At 37.6% G+C, this 14,194-nt stretch overlaps 1 non-coding gene across 1 annotated transcript; it reads right to left on the bottom strand.

Annotated features, from left to right (window-relative positions):
• Nucleotides 1–211: 211 nt before the first annotated feature.
• trnaw-cca lies at nt 212–283 on the bottom strand. The gene has a single exon. It is a non-coding gene; the product is annotated as a tRNA-Trp (tRNA).
• Nucleotides 284–14,194: the final 13,911 nt, after the last annotated feature.

Genomic DNA, 14,194 nt, shown 5'->3' with positions numbered 1-14,194 from the left:
TTATTGATCCCGTTTGGGAAATTGTCTTTGGACAGCTGCCAGACAGTACATGTCAGCACCACTACGGGGTTTCAGCGTCTTTTCCAAGGACACCTCAGGAAGTAGCCAGTAGTATCAGGGAATTGGGTTTGTAGACAACTGCTCTACCTCCTGAGCTACTGCTGCCCCATTGTAAGTTGTAATTAAAGGCAGTGTTGTCATAAAGAGACACTGACCCTGACGTGATTTGAACACGCAACCTTCTGATCTGGAGTCAGACGCGCTACCATTGCGCCACAGAGTCTGTGTTAGTTGGTGTTGTCCTGTAACTAACTGGTCTAAATCAAGTGAAGCTGCTGATTTTTTTCCAGCTGGATAACTGTGTTACTTTGTTTCTCATGATTTCTTCTCAAGTTGTTTTTTATATGTCTTGGTGCTCGACTTAAGCAGTTTTTGATCCCCATCTACCTCTCAGTTCAATTATTTTGATGGTAATAAGCATTCTGCACTAAAATAGCCTTCTAATTTAAGGTGCTCTACCTTAAGGGCTATTTTCTTTACTCCCTATGATTACTTTCTTCAATAATATCAACTTTCAAAAAACTAAATTTTCAGGTGTTGAAAAGCTGCTTCAGCAGTCTTATTTGACCTGTACCTGCACAAAGGGAAAGTTATATAAACATACTTAATAATTCCAGAGAGAAAAATGAGGGGATGTAACAGGGTGCCCGGGGGTTAGGCAAAGCATAATTCATTCAATTTATTTCGCAAACTGAAACTATTTCATTTACATAATGTCTGCACTTTTCCTCTCTCTCTCTTGCTATTTGTTATACTCTTTACTCTGATACTTTCTTTCCACTGCGTTTCCTCTTGCATTTTTCCTTTCTGTGCTCCACTTTCTTTCTGTTTGACTGTGTCTTTCTCTCAGAAATCAATTTCACAAAGTATCTTTTTTTTTGCTAAAAAAGAGGAACAGGTTTTACAGAACCAAGCAGAGTGCTGTTGTCATAGTTTCAACCTCCGGCCCTTTGTGACCCACTTTCAGCTGAGAACAAAACTCCAATAGGAGGACGTGTCTCTGTCTCCATCTGTCTTCTTCATGCTCTCTCCTTCTGTAATGTCATGCCTGACTCTTTGTCTTATTATTTCTTGTCTGTCCTGCTCACTGACATTGTGTGTGTCTATGCCTGCAGACTGTGTTTCTTCAGCAGTCTTATAGGTTTTTGGCAGCCACACTGTGCAACATGGACCATATAAAATCGTAAACCCACCTTTAGACTTCAGTTTAGGGCTGGGAAAACCCAGTCCTTAAGTCTACTGCCCCACTATTTTAAAACTGTCCCTGTACTACCCACTTATGTCTGTTATTTGTTGTTTTTTTTTTAGTTCCCTCTGTCACAAGCACTTTGACATACAAACGGCAGGATTTGATAAGGCTTGCACTGTTGCAGACCTTCTCACATCGAGTACCTCCCACTAGAGATCTCTCGACCAGCAGTATGTCCATGGATCCCCATACTGGGCTGCAGAGGCAGGAAGAAGTGCAGGGATCTATGCCAGAAGAGTGGCTGCAGAGCTGGTGTTCAGACCCAGATAAGGAAATCCCCACACAGGCCAGCGCTAACACAGTAGGTTCCTGACCGATGCCAGATTGCATCAAGACACCAACAAGATGGATGAACTGGCAATGACCACCAATGCACAAAAACAGGTGCAGAACTACTCGATTATGGTGATAACAGGGACGTGGCTGCACCCGGTGATCCCAGCTGAAGCTATAATGCTAGCAGGCTGCCCAGCAGGCTAGCAGGCAAGGCTGACAAGAGCAGAGGAGGGGAACTGTGCATCTAATCTAACAACATAGGTGTACAAGCTTGCTATTAGCAATTAACAAATAGTGCATTGCAGGATTGGGGATGTTCAGCAACAGGACCATTGGTGTGTCTAGCAATATTGTAACCCCACTGCCTCATGCTCTGACAGCACGGAGGCCAATGTAGCACTCAACTTCTCAAAAACTAAGGACTTGCATGTGGCATGATACAGGTATCTGGCTCTGTTTATCTGACACATATTCCAAGACTACTATCACCCAGGAAACAATCTGTTCACACTGCTGCCTTCTAGACATTAATCTTGTGTTTTATCTAAGTGCCATACAAGAACTAAGAACGTGTTACTCTTTACCAGGGAGTTGCATTTGAATTTCATTTTACCTATCTTCTAGTATTTTATCTATCATCACCACACCACATGTTAAAATATCTGTCTGCTTTCAAACATTCAAACATTGCATTCTACACAGTGCTCAAGTAAATGGTATGGAGTTCTGGCACATCAGCTTTCTGTCCAAATACCAAAATGTACTTCTCAAAGCTGTCACTTTTAAATCAGTGTTGTATGGTATAGTTATATAGTAAATGACATACATCAAAACACACAATGCCATAATGTTGGTGCATGGGTGAAACTGTCTGTTTCACCTCGCAGGTCCACCAGCATCTATTGTATCTGTCTGTTTCATCCAGTGTGTACTAGCTGTGTACTGATGCAGGTCAAACTATGAGATTCTATGTTATGTTGCTCTTGCAATAGGTATTGAGCAATAGATGTCTGTATCCCGATCTACAAGCTGTAGGACAATACCATTGTGTGGTTTATTTTAGAGAAGGACTGGAAAAACACATCTGCTTCAGTTTCCACAAATCTTTGCCTGTAAATGGTCTGTACATGTAAATGATCTGTGTGGCAAGTACCAGGAGCATGTATTTATGCGCAAGAAATATTAGGGTTTTGAAAGTTCAAAGTTATGCTTCTGCAAAGATATGAATAATGGACCATTCACATATATGCATTCTAAAGGCTCAGCCAAAAACAGCTGCTTTGCATTATCAGTGATATCTTACATTGCAGCTGTGTGCCCCCTACTGAGCTCAATGGACTCAATTCCAGCCACAATACAGTGTAATCTGTTTCTCATGTGGTACGACTTCTCAGACTGTCCATTTTAAATCATGGGTAGTGCCATCAGCAGTTATTGTTCAAGACTCTGGGTAAAAAGTTATTAGTCCATTACTGATTGTTATGGACAATCAAAGCAAAACTAGTGAAAAACTGTCCAAAAAGATATCAGTGGCCTGATTTTCTATAATATAGACTGTTTAACACATTTCTTTTACATACATTCAGGGTCCTCAGAGACTAGCCAGGTTTACATCAAAATACAGTACTAATAATATTGCACAATTATATAATACGTAACAAAATAAGTTTGTCAATAGAGCTCCAGTTGAACTTTAATAGTGGAAAACCATTTACAAAATGTGTGTGTGAAGCAAAGGAATTATGTATTTAAGATATGTATATTTCTTTCAAAAATGTATCGAAATTCTGCTACACACAAAGTATGTAAACCATTTGAAATGTCATGTTTTTTTTTTTTTTTTCATCTTTATCTAAGAGTATTAACAAATATAACATGCCTAAAATAATAACACAAAAAATCCTGATCGTTTTTGAGAACAACCATAAAAACTTCATAGTGCTAGTGGAAAAAGTATGTGTATACGGAATTAATAACCGCTTAACCTGCCCTTGCAGCAGTAAACTCAACAAGCCGCTTTCTGTAGCTGTGGAACAGAATTGCACATCAGTCAGGAGGAATTTTAGCCCATTAGTCCAGAACTGCTTTAGCTCTGTCTTATTTTTTGTCTTTGACTCTCTTTAAGTCGTTCCTTAGCGTCTCTACTGGATTGAGGTCTGGGTTCTGACTTGGCCACTCCAGAAAGCAGAGTTTTTCTTTTGTTGTGGGTTGTTCTGGTGTTTTAGGTCATTGTCCTGTAGCATCACCCAACAGCTGACGTACTGACATTGTCACATTTTGCTAAAGAATTTTTTGATACACTTGTGAATTCAACCTCACCCCAATCAGTGCAAGCTGGCCAGGCCCTGATGCAGTAAAGCAGGCCCAAATCATGATGTTTCCTCCAGTTACTTTACGATTAGGAGGATGTTTTCATGATAATATGCAGTGACCTTTCAAATCACTTTGTAATCCTTTCCAGTGATATGTAAATATACAATTGTTGATTATAAATATTCTGAAAGGTTTTTTTTTTTGGCGAGATATTGTTGACATGCCCCACAAGTCTTCTTGTGTGGAGTATTTTTTCTCAGTCAAAGTAGCTTTAGTCCACATCCTCAAAATATTTATTTCTCACATATGCTAATAGATTATCTTTACAGGGGTTCTCATACTTTTTCCACTTGCACTTTGAAGTTTTTATTGTGGTTCTCAATAAAGACATAAAAGAGAATAGTTTTTTTTGTTATTATTTCAGGCACATTATATTTTTTAATTCTCTTGATTTAGATGTAGATCAGATTACATTTTATGACAAATTAATGACATTGATAAAAACATGACATTCCAAAAGCTTCCCTTTTTTGCCGCTGTTTATGTTTTTCTATACATTTATTCAATTTTTTACGAAACTGAGAATACTTTTGTGGTAACTGTTTAACAGCTATGGTTAATTGATAGATAGAACTATTTGTTATTTGTAATATCTGAAGGGGACATTTAATACTCAGACGTTTTATGTGGTATTATCATTAAGAAAAAAAATTTGTTTGTCCAGTATTTCATTATATGACCAAAATACTGGCACAGTTACAGTAATTGCACATCATCCTCAGCTGTAGGGTTTGTCTATTAAGTGCTAATTTGAAATATTTATTATAAAGCTTTAGCAATTGTTAAAATCACTAATTTAAATAGAAGAGATGATTGCCTGCTAACACAGACAATATTTCACATAAATATCTCAGTGAAAGTTTCCACTTGTTTCTACCCAACATTAGCAGTGAATTTGCATATTTGTTATCATTTGGTACAGCATAAATCTATACTTAGGCATATCTTCGACTCTGTTTTCAAAATTCCACTTCCTTCTATTACTGAATACAGCTGTCAGAGCCAGAAGCATATGGCAGCATGGATTCTAACACAAGCTGATCCCCACTACAAGATATGCAGTAATAGCCCTGTAAGCACTACTAAGAAAGCCTTAAGGGTCTAATTTTCATATACTATTATGAAAATCCCTGCCCTTACCCAGATACCATTCGATTCCTGAAAATACAAGCCTTCCTCCGTGTCTAAACCATTTTGAAAAGTAATGAGCTTATTTGATATGAAGGTCTGACTGCTCGGTACATATTCCCCAGAACTGATTCTTATCAAGAGTATTACTGTCTGTTTGTCTCCTAGCTGTCACTCATTCTGGCACTGTCACACATATACCCACATGTCTCACCCATCTTTACATAAAACAACTCTGTCTCAGGCTTATGAAGCTGTTGTCTACTTGCAGCCAAATCAGGCTTTGAAAGTCTGAACGCTTTGGCAGTGGAACTTTTGCATATGCATGCATGTGTATGATGTTTAATGCATACATTCACCTGTGCAAGTCTGTGTTTGATTTGACCAATCCCAGATGTGGGTTTGCCAGTATCATTCTCGGCAGCTGAATGGAAAGAGATACATCACTGATAGAAAGTGAGATACAGGATATTGCTCTGCTAAACAAACTGATTCGTGTGGTGATTCCTGCATGTCCCACTTGGTTAAAGAACAGTGTAGATCCAGGATCATGGGTTCAAAAAATATGCGGTCTACTGCTACATAGCAATAAAAGTAAGTAAGGTTGAAATTAAACTAGTATGTAAACAATGCATTTTACTGTATGTTTATAGCTAATGGAAAATTTAAAAATAAATTATGAAGCAGGACTTTGCTCTGCTGCACAAACATTCAGTACAGCTGAAGCCATGACTGAAGTGGACTGGTCTATGAAAAATCCAGTTGCAGTTGCTAGTTTTACCTTTAATTGGAAATTCATGCAGAAGTTCACAAGTCATTTTGTCACTGATTCTTTGGAACCTTTGTAAGTGGCCTCCATGTAATACAACTAAAGGGGTGTAAAACGAACCAGTTGGAACACTTGGACTCAAACACTGTTCCAGGCACTGCTTAGTAAATGTTTGATTAGAACACAGTGTTTTGTCACAAGATTTAAAAAAGCACCCTATAGAAACTGATAATATAATCCCTGCATATAATGTAAATAAAAAATAAAATCTGCAAATAATGTAATAAGACAAGGTGAGAACATGCCAAGGCAGAGTACATGTATGCGTTTTTTTTTTGTTTTGTTTTACAATGTAATTACTTGATATAAAATTTTAATAACATTACACATAAAATGTAATACTTTAAGGTGCACTATCTACAGTATTTCATATTTCCATTCCAACCATCATGACCTGCAAGATTCACATTACAAATGTGCCTTGTATTTGCAAACATATAACTGCAGATATTTCTTTCATGATAATTTTAGGTGTACAGTGAAATAAGGAGCACTTTCCCTAAAGCAAGAACTTTTTAGTCTATGAATGTATATTTATACACACCACCAATTTGGAATTACCTCCTCTTTCAATGGTTTGTCAATTGTACGAACATTGTACAATGGACAAGAAGACATTGCAATTATGACAAATATGGAATTATGTATTCAACAAAAATGTTAAATAACTGGGAATATTTTTTATATTTTATTATATTTTACATTGTTCAGAGTAGCTACATTTAGCTTTCTGTTCCCATAATTGCCAAGAAAAAAACCCTAAGGCTGGCAATTTGGAAGCAAACGGGCCAAGAAACAAAACAGTGAAATTTAGGTGACTGGAACCAAGTCTTGTGGACTGATGAGCCCAAGTTTGAGGTGTTTGGATCCAAGCAAAGAACATACAGTACAAAGCTCATTCCCAGAGCTGATGAAAGATAGTGAGAGAGTGGGTGATCTGCATCATGTTCAAGGCAAGATGTCCTTAATAAGTACAGAGACCACTCCATACTGAAAAACATACTATTCCTTCCAGGCAGTGACTGATTGAGGATAACTTCATTTTGCAGCAAGACAATGACCCCACAGAAAATAGCTGTTTGTGTAAGAATTTTTTACAGGGGAAAGCAGCTTCTGAAATACCAGAGTATCTGCAAAAACTGATCAGTAGAATGTTTGAATAACCAGTTTGTTGGGTAATTATTGCTTAAAAATTTAATTAGGCCTGAGATTTCATTGGATCCTTCACAGATTCAAGACAATCTTTGCTTAATTTTTTTCATCTGGAAACTAGTTATCTGATCTATTGTGACTTTTGTGCATTTTCACATTTTTTATGATTTTATGATCTGCATCAGTAGAGTCCTCCTCAGTCATCTTCCATTAATTCCACTTTGACATAAACAGTGGCTGCTGGTCTGATCTAACACTGATGTACCTTGGCCTTGGATTTCACCTCTAATCTCTTTGAAAGTTGATCTGGGCTCTTTGGTTTCCATTGAAATTGTCCATGTCTTCAATTTGTAATACATTTTCTTCTAATGACCATGTCAAGGGAGGTTTGCTACAGCCCTGTGGACCTTAAACTTCTGAATAATATGTGCAACTGAATTCAAAGGAACATCAAGTTGCTTGGCGATGGTCTTACAGCCTTTACCTTTAACATGTTTGTCTATATTTCCTTTCTAATATCCTGAGACAACTCTCTCTTTAGCTTTCTGTGATCCATGTTCAGTGTGGTACACACCATGATACCAAACAGCACAGTGACCACTTTTCACCTTTTAAATAGGCAGACTGACTGATTAAGTTTAAAGATCCCTGATGCTCATTATAGGTCAAACTATAGTATAGTCCCTGTGGTCAAATTATTTTTAATCTTTTCTAGGGGGTACCATCATTTTTTTTGTCCGAGCCAGTTTCATTAGTTTGTTTTTTAAAATGCTTCTGTTGAACCACAACAAAAACTATGTCTGATATTCATGAGGCAATTCTTAGCAATTCAATTTTTCAGTATTGTTACTTATCATTACTTCTGTTAGTTTCACCTATTACAGGGACCATTGTAGGGTTTCCTTGCTTAAGTGGAAAGGATGCCAATAATTTTGTGTTTGTGGCACCATCATGGTGTTGAGGTAGTAATACAGTATTGTCGGACTCCTGATAAAATCCAGCATCTTGTTCTCTGTATGGCCACCATATGTCGCTAAGATGCTCCCATATCTCTGTGTTGCAGTACTGTCCATATTGTGAGAAACCCTGTCCAGTTTTCGAATTTTCTAGTGCAATCCCTGTAAAATCTGTCAAACATGGTTAACACAGTGCCACAAGTTACTGACATATTAAACATGATGTTTGTTATGGTTAAGAACACAACTTATGAAGACTCTGTCATAAGCGGCTCTCACAAACCTGTAGTTATGCTGACTTTGTCAGATAATGTCCCCGTCATAAAATTGCCTATAGATTTCATCAGCAGCCAGTTTTCAATTCATTCTTGATAAAAATATGCTGAGACCAAATCTATTTCTTTTTTTTTTTTTTTTTTGCTCCATGTCTGACTCACAAAGCAAGAAAAAAAAAAAAAGAACCAAAATAAATGCACAAGTTTAAGCTGCATTAGAACACAGTATAGCAGAGAGGGGCAGAGTGGAGGTTAAATGCTTAAACCAATTTGAAAATTTATAATTAAATAAATGCACTATAATTTTTTTTTTATATAGTGCATTTATTTAATTATAAATTTTCAAATTGGTGTGTATAAATCTGGATCTAAAATGTTTAATATGATTACAGTAGGATTGCCAGTAAACAGTCGTGTAACAGTGTGTGTTACAACAATATACAGTATGTCGTATACTGCTGCTTGAAGCTGTATGATCCACATCACATGGATCCAAGTGATGTGTCCACTGTCAATCAATGCTTCATGCAGAGACAATTTTCTTTTCTGGCAAGCAGACCTCGCAAAGTGTGCTATTATCGCAGGAGGCTGGTACGCTGTACTACATTGGGAGACAGTTGTAACCATGGTAAAAAAAACATCAACTGAGTTATAACGGCTAAAGTTAACATATAATGACTCTTTTTCTGTTTCTAAGACAGAGCTGAAATGTTTAAAAACTTTCATGGTATCTTATTGTATTGAATCACATTCCTGAATGAATTGTGGATCTAGATTTAAACTGCTCATCATGTAGTTGTGGAAAGCCATAGTGTTTGATGCATTAACATATGGTAACCTGCATCTCCCTTATCCTGCAGCCTGTTAGCTCTCAAAAGTGACAGCAGTTGCAGTGATTGTCACATTAAATGAAGCGAGATGATGGAAGGATCCTGCATTTCCATCAAAGAATTATTGAAAACATGGACACGAACACGTTTATTGGGTGCAGCATCTTTCATTTCTCCTTGCAGATGCCTGTCTACCAAATTCACAGCAAACAGATGTCTCTGTCATGTATCGACCTGAACCTGCTACAAAAAAAAGAAATGTTGAATAAAATACAGTTAGGAGTGAGAAACCAAGCAGTGCACAAATGCAGAGCAAGGCACTCATTCTTCAGCGAGCTCAATAAAAGTTAAAACCCTATTTGGAGCGTGCTTGTCCTATTGATTATGCATCAGCCTGGTAACATGGACTCTCTGTTGCGCTGGAGACATACATAGCTTCAGTCACCGTGTGGAGCAGCAACGAGATGAGAGAAGCACTAGCCCAGATTTGGAAAAGGAGGGAAGCAAGATGTTTTAATCATTGGTTTGTCTGGATTTATCAGTGTCAAAATGTGTAATGAAAAATTAAAAGCAGCTATAAAGTTGTCACATCAGCACTAATAGATCTGTTAGTTTTTTAAAACATGTTTTTCATTTATCGAAGCTTTTTTTTTTTTTTTCTTTTGGCGGAATCTTTTGGATTTTACAATAATATATTTGGCTACCAAAAACACAGTAGTGTATGTTTAGCTGGGCAGGAGAATAATGCAGAAATGCCATTCAGCAATAGCCACCTGACTGAATCCTACTCACAATGTATTTTATTTTTGCTGATGGCAAAGCTGAGATCAAAACAGCCACAAGTTTAGTGCAACAAAGTATTAACTATGACTATTTGATTTGTGACTATATCAAGCATCTGCCTGTTAAGGCAAACTGAACATGGTCCCGTATTTTATTGGTGGCAATATGTGTTTTATGTTATTATAATGAGGAGTATTCTGCATAATTAGGTCATCAAGTATGATCTGATCTTCTTCAAAGTCACACATATCAACACGCAACTAAGCTAAGCTGGTAAAACACAAACAGTCTACAGTATGTCTTCATGGACCATACTCATTAGACGTCCAAAGTGATGTTCTGATCGTTAAAAGTCAGCTGGTGTCAGGTTTAGTAAACCTGGAGTTCAATCAATGAAACGAGAATGGAGGTGTGCCACCTTGACTTAAAAAAATACAGTGTCAGTGTGCTCTTCACAAGCAGCATCAGCTGATGCGAGTCATGCCTTACAAAGAAAGAGATTAGTTATTTATCAAATAAACATGATGCCAGGAATAGAAACTAGAGACAGATGCAAAATCAAGAAACTGCAAACAGTGCAATTGGTTTTTCTTGCAACTGTGGGTTGAGGTAATCAAAGAAGATACAATATTTATGTTGTTATATCTTCACCAGTAATTAGAATAAATATTGTCATATTTCATGAACCAACTAAGAGCTATAATAAGATTGCGAAGACTTGTATTGTATTTTACATCTTTCGCTTTGGAGACTTTTGAAAACATACTTTATGCGCCTCAGATGAACTGAGGAAAACCTGATGCAGTCTGCATAAGAAATGCATCTGACAGAGCTTGAGCAGTTTTACAAGCTAAAATAAAGCTATCCACACAGACTCAATGTGTAACTGCTGTCAAAGGGGCATCTAGTAAATACTGATGTGAAGGTGGTGAACACTTATTCATTAACTTATTTTACATTTGATATATAATTAATTATAATATAATAATCTTCTTTTCAGGTTTTTACTCAAATATGAGCAATGTTGTAAAATATTATGTTCTAAAAACTTTTTTGCATGATATTCACATTATCACTGAAAAACTGTACTTAATATTTTTGGGTCAGTCAACTACAACAGGAAGCCTTCTCTCATTGTCAGTGAAATTTTGATAATCGTGGCGTCAGAACCTTCCAGATGTTTATTATACAATAAATCATAATCAGCAACACTTATCTCAGTTGAGTTACACACAACTGAGATGAATATCTGACATGTTCAAGTGAATATTGACAAAAACTGGGATGTGAGGTCACAGTGAGCTTGACTTTTAAACATCAAAATCAAATAAGTTCATCATGAAGTTTAGATGGACATTTGTGCCCGATTTGAAGAAATTCCCTAAAGTTCTGTGATATTGAGTTCGCAACAACGGTGGGGGGGGGGGGGCTCATTGTGGCCCATGTTCCATTTATGCACACAGGCTCAAGAGTAAAAGAGCAGATTCATGGTTATTCAGAATTTAAATGTCTTTCCTGTGTACAGGTTTTTTTGTGTCAAGTTCATGAAGACCTCAGGTTTAGAAGGTGTAATTAAGGAGCAATTAAGTTGTCAATTCTGATGTTTTTATTGTATAATATGATTTTTTTTTTTCACTTTCCAGCAATCAGTGTTAGTAAATCTTTCTTTGCGTTGTCTGTTTTTAAAGTTTGAACTCTCTGAATGTTGTGCTTTTCTCTTTTTCTTCATATTTATATTTATTTATTTATATTAACTTGTTACAGTTCTAATGACAAATTTTGGTTCATGCTACTTACTGTATGGTACAACAGTATTTCACTTATGTTGTTATATGTTATACAGCTTCAAGTTGGCAAACACGTACCACTTCTTACTGAATATGCCAGTGATGATTATGACCCAAATGATACACATGTGGCATAGGGCTATTCTGTAAGTGTTAGTGCTACATATGGTCAGAATGTCAGAGCATGGGAGCTGTGGGATTATTTAAAGTATTACCACAAAATGCAAAGTTGGACCATAGTCTGTCTGCATCTAATAATAATCATTTATAAGGTAATAAAAACCCCAAAGACTTATTTTTTTAAATCACCCTCTTTTCTTTGTCAAATGACATTAAAGAAATAAATGTTCCTTTAAATTTGACTTACTTAAAAAGAAAGCACATGTGGTGCAAAATGTAAAATCCTCATAGAAGTGATTACAGGTTGAAGGAGAGCTTCACATCCCCAGCAGGGAAAAGAAAATTAGACACTAAAGTTTATCAACTGTGGCAGATCGGAGCAGATTATTACTTTAAAGTCAATATCAGCCGCTTAGTGTCAGTTTACCTACGTCATTGTCTTTGTCTTCATCTGTTTACGTCTCTATTTCCTCTCCCTCACATCAAATAGAGCTTCTCTTTGGCTACTTGGTGGCCCCCGCAGTGAAGCCTGATCCACCCACCCCACCCAAGTTAATGATCCTCACGCTCCTCTCCTCTCCACACACTCTTTGTCCCATCTGCTTACCTAATTGAGTGTAATTAATTATGTCACACCAAATTAGCAACCTGGTTAGTCATTGAATAAGAGGAACAATTTAAAACGGTACTACATATTTATCAACTTCAGTCCAAATCTTAATCTGTGTCTGATGGTGCGTGGGTGGAAAGCACTGTGTGTGTGTGTGTGTGCGCACGGGTGTTTCTATGTTTGCATGTGGGGGTTTATTCCTCAGTGTGTTTGTGTGTGCATGTGTGGGTGAAATCTTGGCTCTGGCACAGTACAACGGTTGATTTGACAATAAGTTTAATGCAGGGTGAACGGTGTTTTAGATTTAGGTTTAATGGAAATAAGCAGCTCAGAGGCTGGTGCCTGCCCTCCCTCTTTACTTCACTGCAACTGAACTGAATCAGTAGTCTGTACCTTTCGTTAATTACTCTGGAGCCGGGAGAAAAAGAAATGCCTTGTTATGAATTAGAATGAAGTGAATCTTAAAAACAAGCCGATGTGCAAAGTCTACAAGTCAGCTTTAGCTTGCTGATTTGTTTCCCATTTGCTTTCTTCTTCAATGTGAGCTTTAAAAGTTAACTTGAGGTAATTTGCATTACAAAAAGGTTACACAAACAGTTCTAATCAAAAAACAAGAAGATGAAAATCATTGAAATATCTGCGCGCTTCACCTGGACACGTTAGAGCTTTCAGCACCGGTTCTACCTGCTCCTTGGATCTTTTTGAAATGAGTAGTGTACACTAAATACGAAGCATATTGTTTTTCATCAAGTTTTATATTGACAGAGAGGTTTGGGTGAGGTCAGGGAGAGCCAGAAACAGGAACTGAGTGACAGGGTCTTTACAGTGGTACTTCCAGGTGTGAGGGAAGAGACAGAAGTTAGTACAGGGAATGAGTAACAATTAAATTGGAGTAAAAAAATAAACTGGATCTGAGTGTAACATCTGGGTTATGTGGAGGTGAAAGAGTAGGACGAGCATTAGGGAAAGCAGGAAGTCAGTTGAGAGGAAATGATTAGAAGAAGGCATGTACGTAGATAACAGAAGTCGAAGAAGGAGAGGAACGGCTTCTGCAGGTGAGTGGCAAGAGAGATCTTTGGAGAGTGATGAGGCGAAAAGTGGGTGAGGAGGACTTCGGTCGATGAAGATTTAGTCAATAAGGTAAGTAGACGGGGCACAGAGCAGAGGAGATTAAGGTAGGAATGGTTGAAGCGGCCGAAGCTCCTGAAGAGAAAGACACTGGGAGGACAGACTGCAGATGTTCAAACACAGGTGAGAGTCCACAATCCACAAAACACAAGATGGAATCCACAATACATCAAAAACAAGCCCTCAAAATGCTCTCAAAAGGAAAATCCAGTTCAGATCCATAGAAACAATCATAGCAGAGTCCAGAATGCGGAGTCAGAAATAAATCCCAGGACACAGCTGAGCTGCACTGAGCTATAAAAACGTCAGATAAACATGCTATTCCCCAGATAGCGGCCTTCTATTCTTACTAAGACTGAACACACTGGGTCACTGGGGAGAGGGATCAAAGCCCTGTCACCTTTACATAAGGCCTTGACATAAGGAGTTAGTACACAGATAGGCAGATAGAAGGATCGGTGAATGGGTATGTCTTTTCCATAACCTTGTACCTAAATTTAAACTTTATTCCAGCTATGTGTCCTCTGTCAACCAATACCCTGGTTTAATCTTGATGCTTCTGTCTCTTGATGCTTCTGCACCCCCCCTGAGACTACCATGGTACATCTATGGAGACATCTTATTTGCCATCTTTCAAA

This window comes from Anabas testudineus, chromosome 10 (assembly GCF_900324465.2).
Source record: "Anabas testudineus chromosome 10, fAnaTes1.2, whole genome shotgun sequence".
NCBI lineage: Eukaryota > Metazoa > Chordata > Actinopteri > Anabantiformes > Anabantidae > Anabas > Anabas testudineus.
The sequence above is the reverse complement of the archived record's forward strand: the minus strand, read 5'-3'. Positions and strand labels throughout refer to the sequence as shown.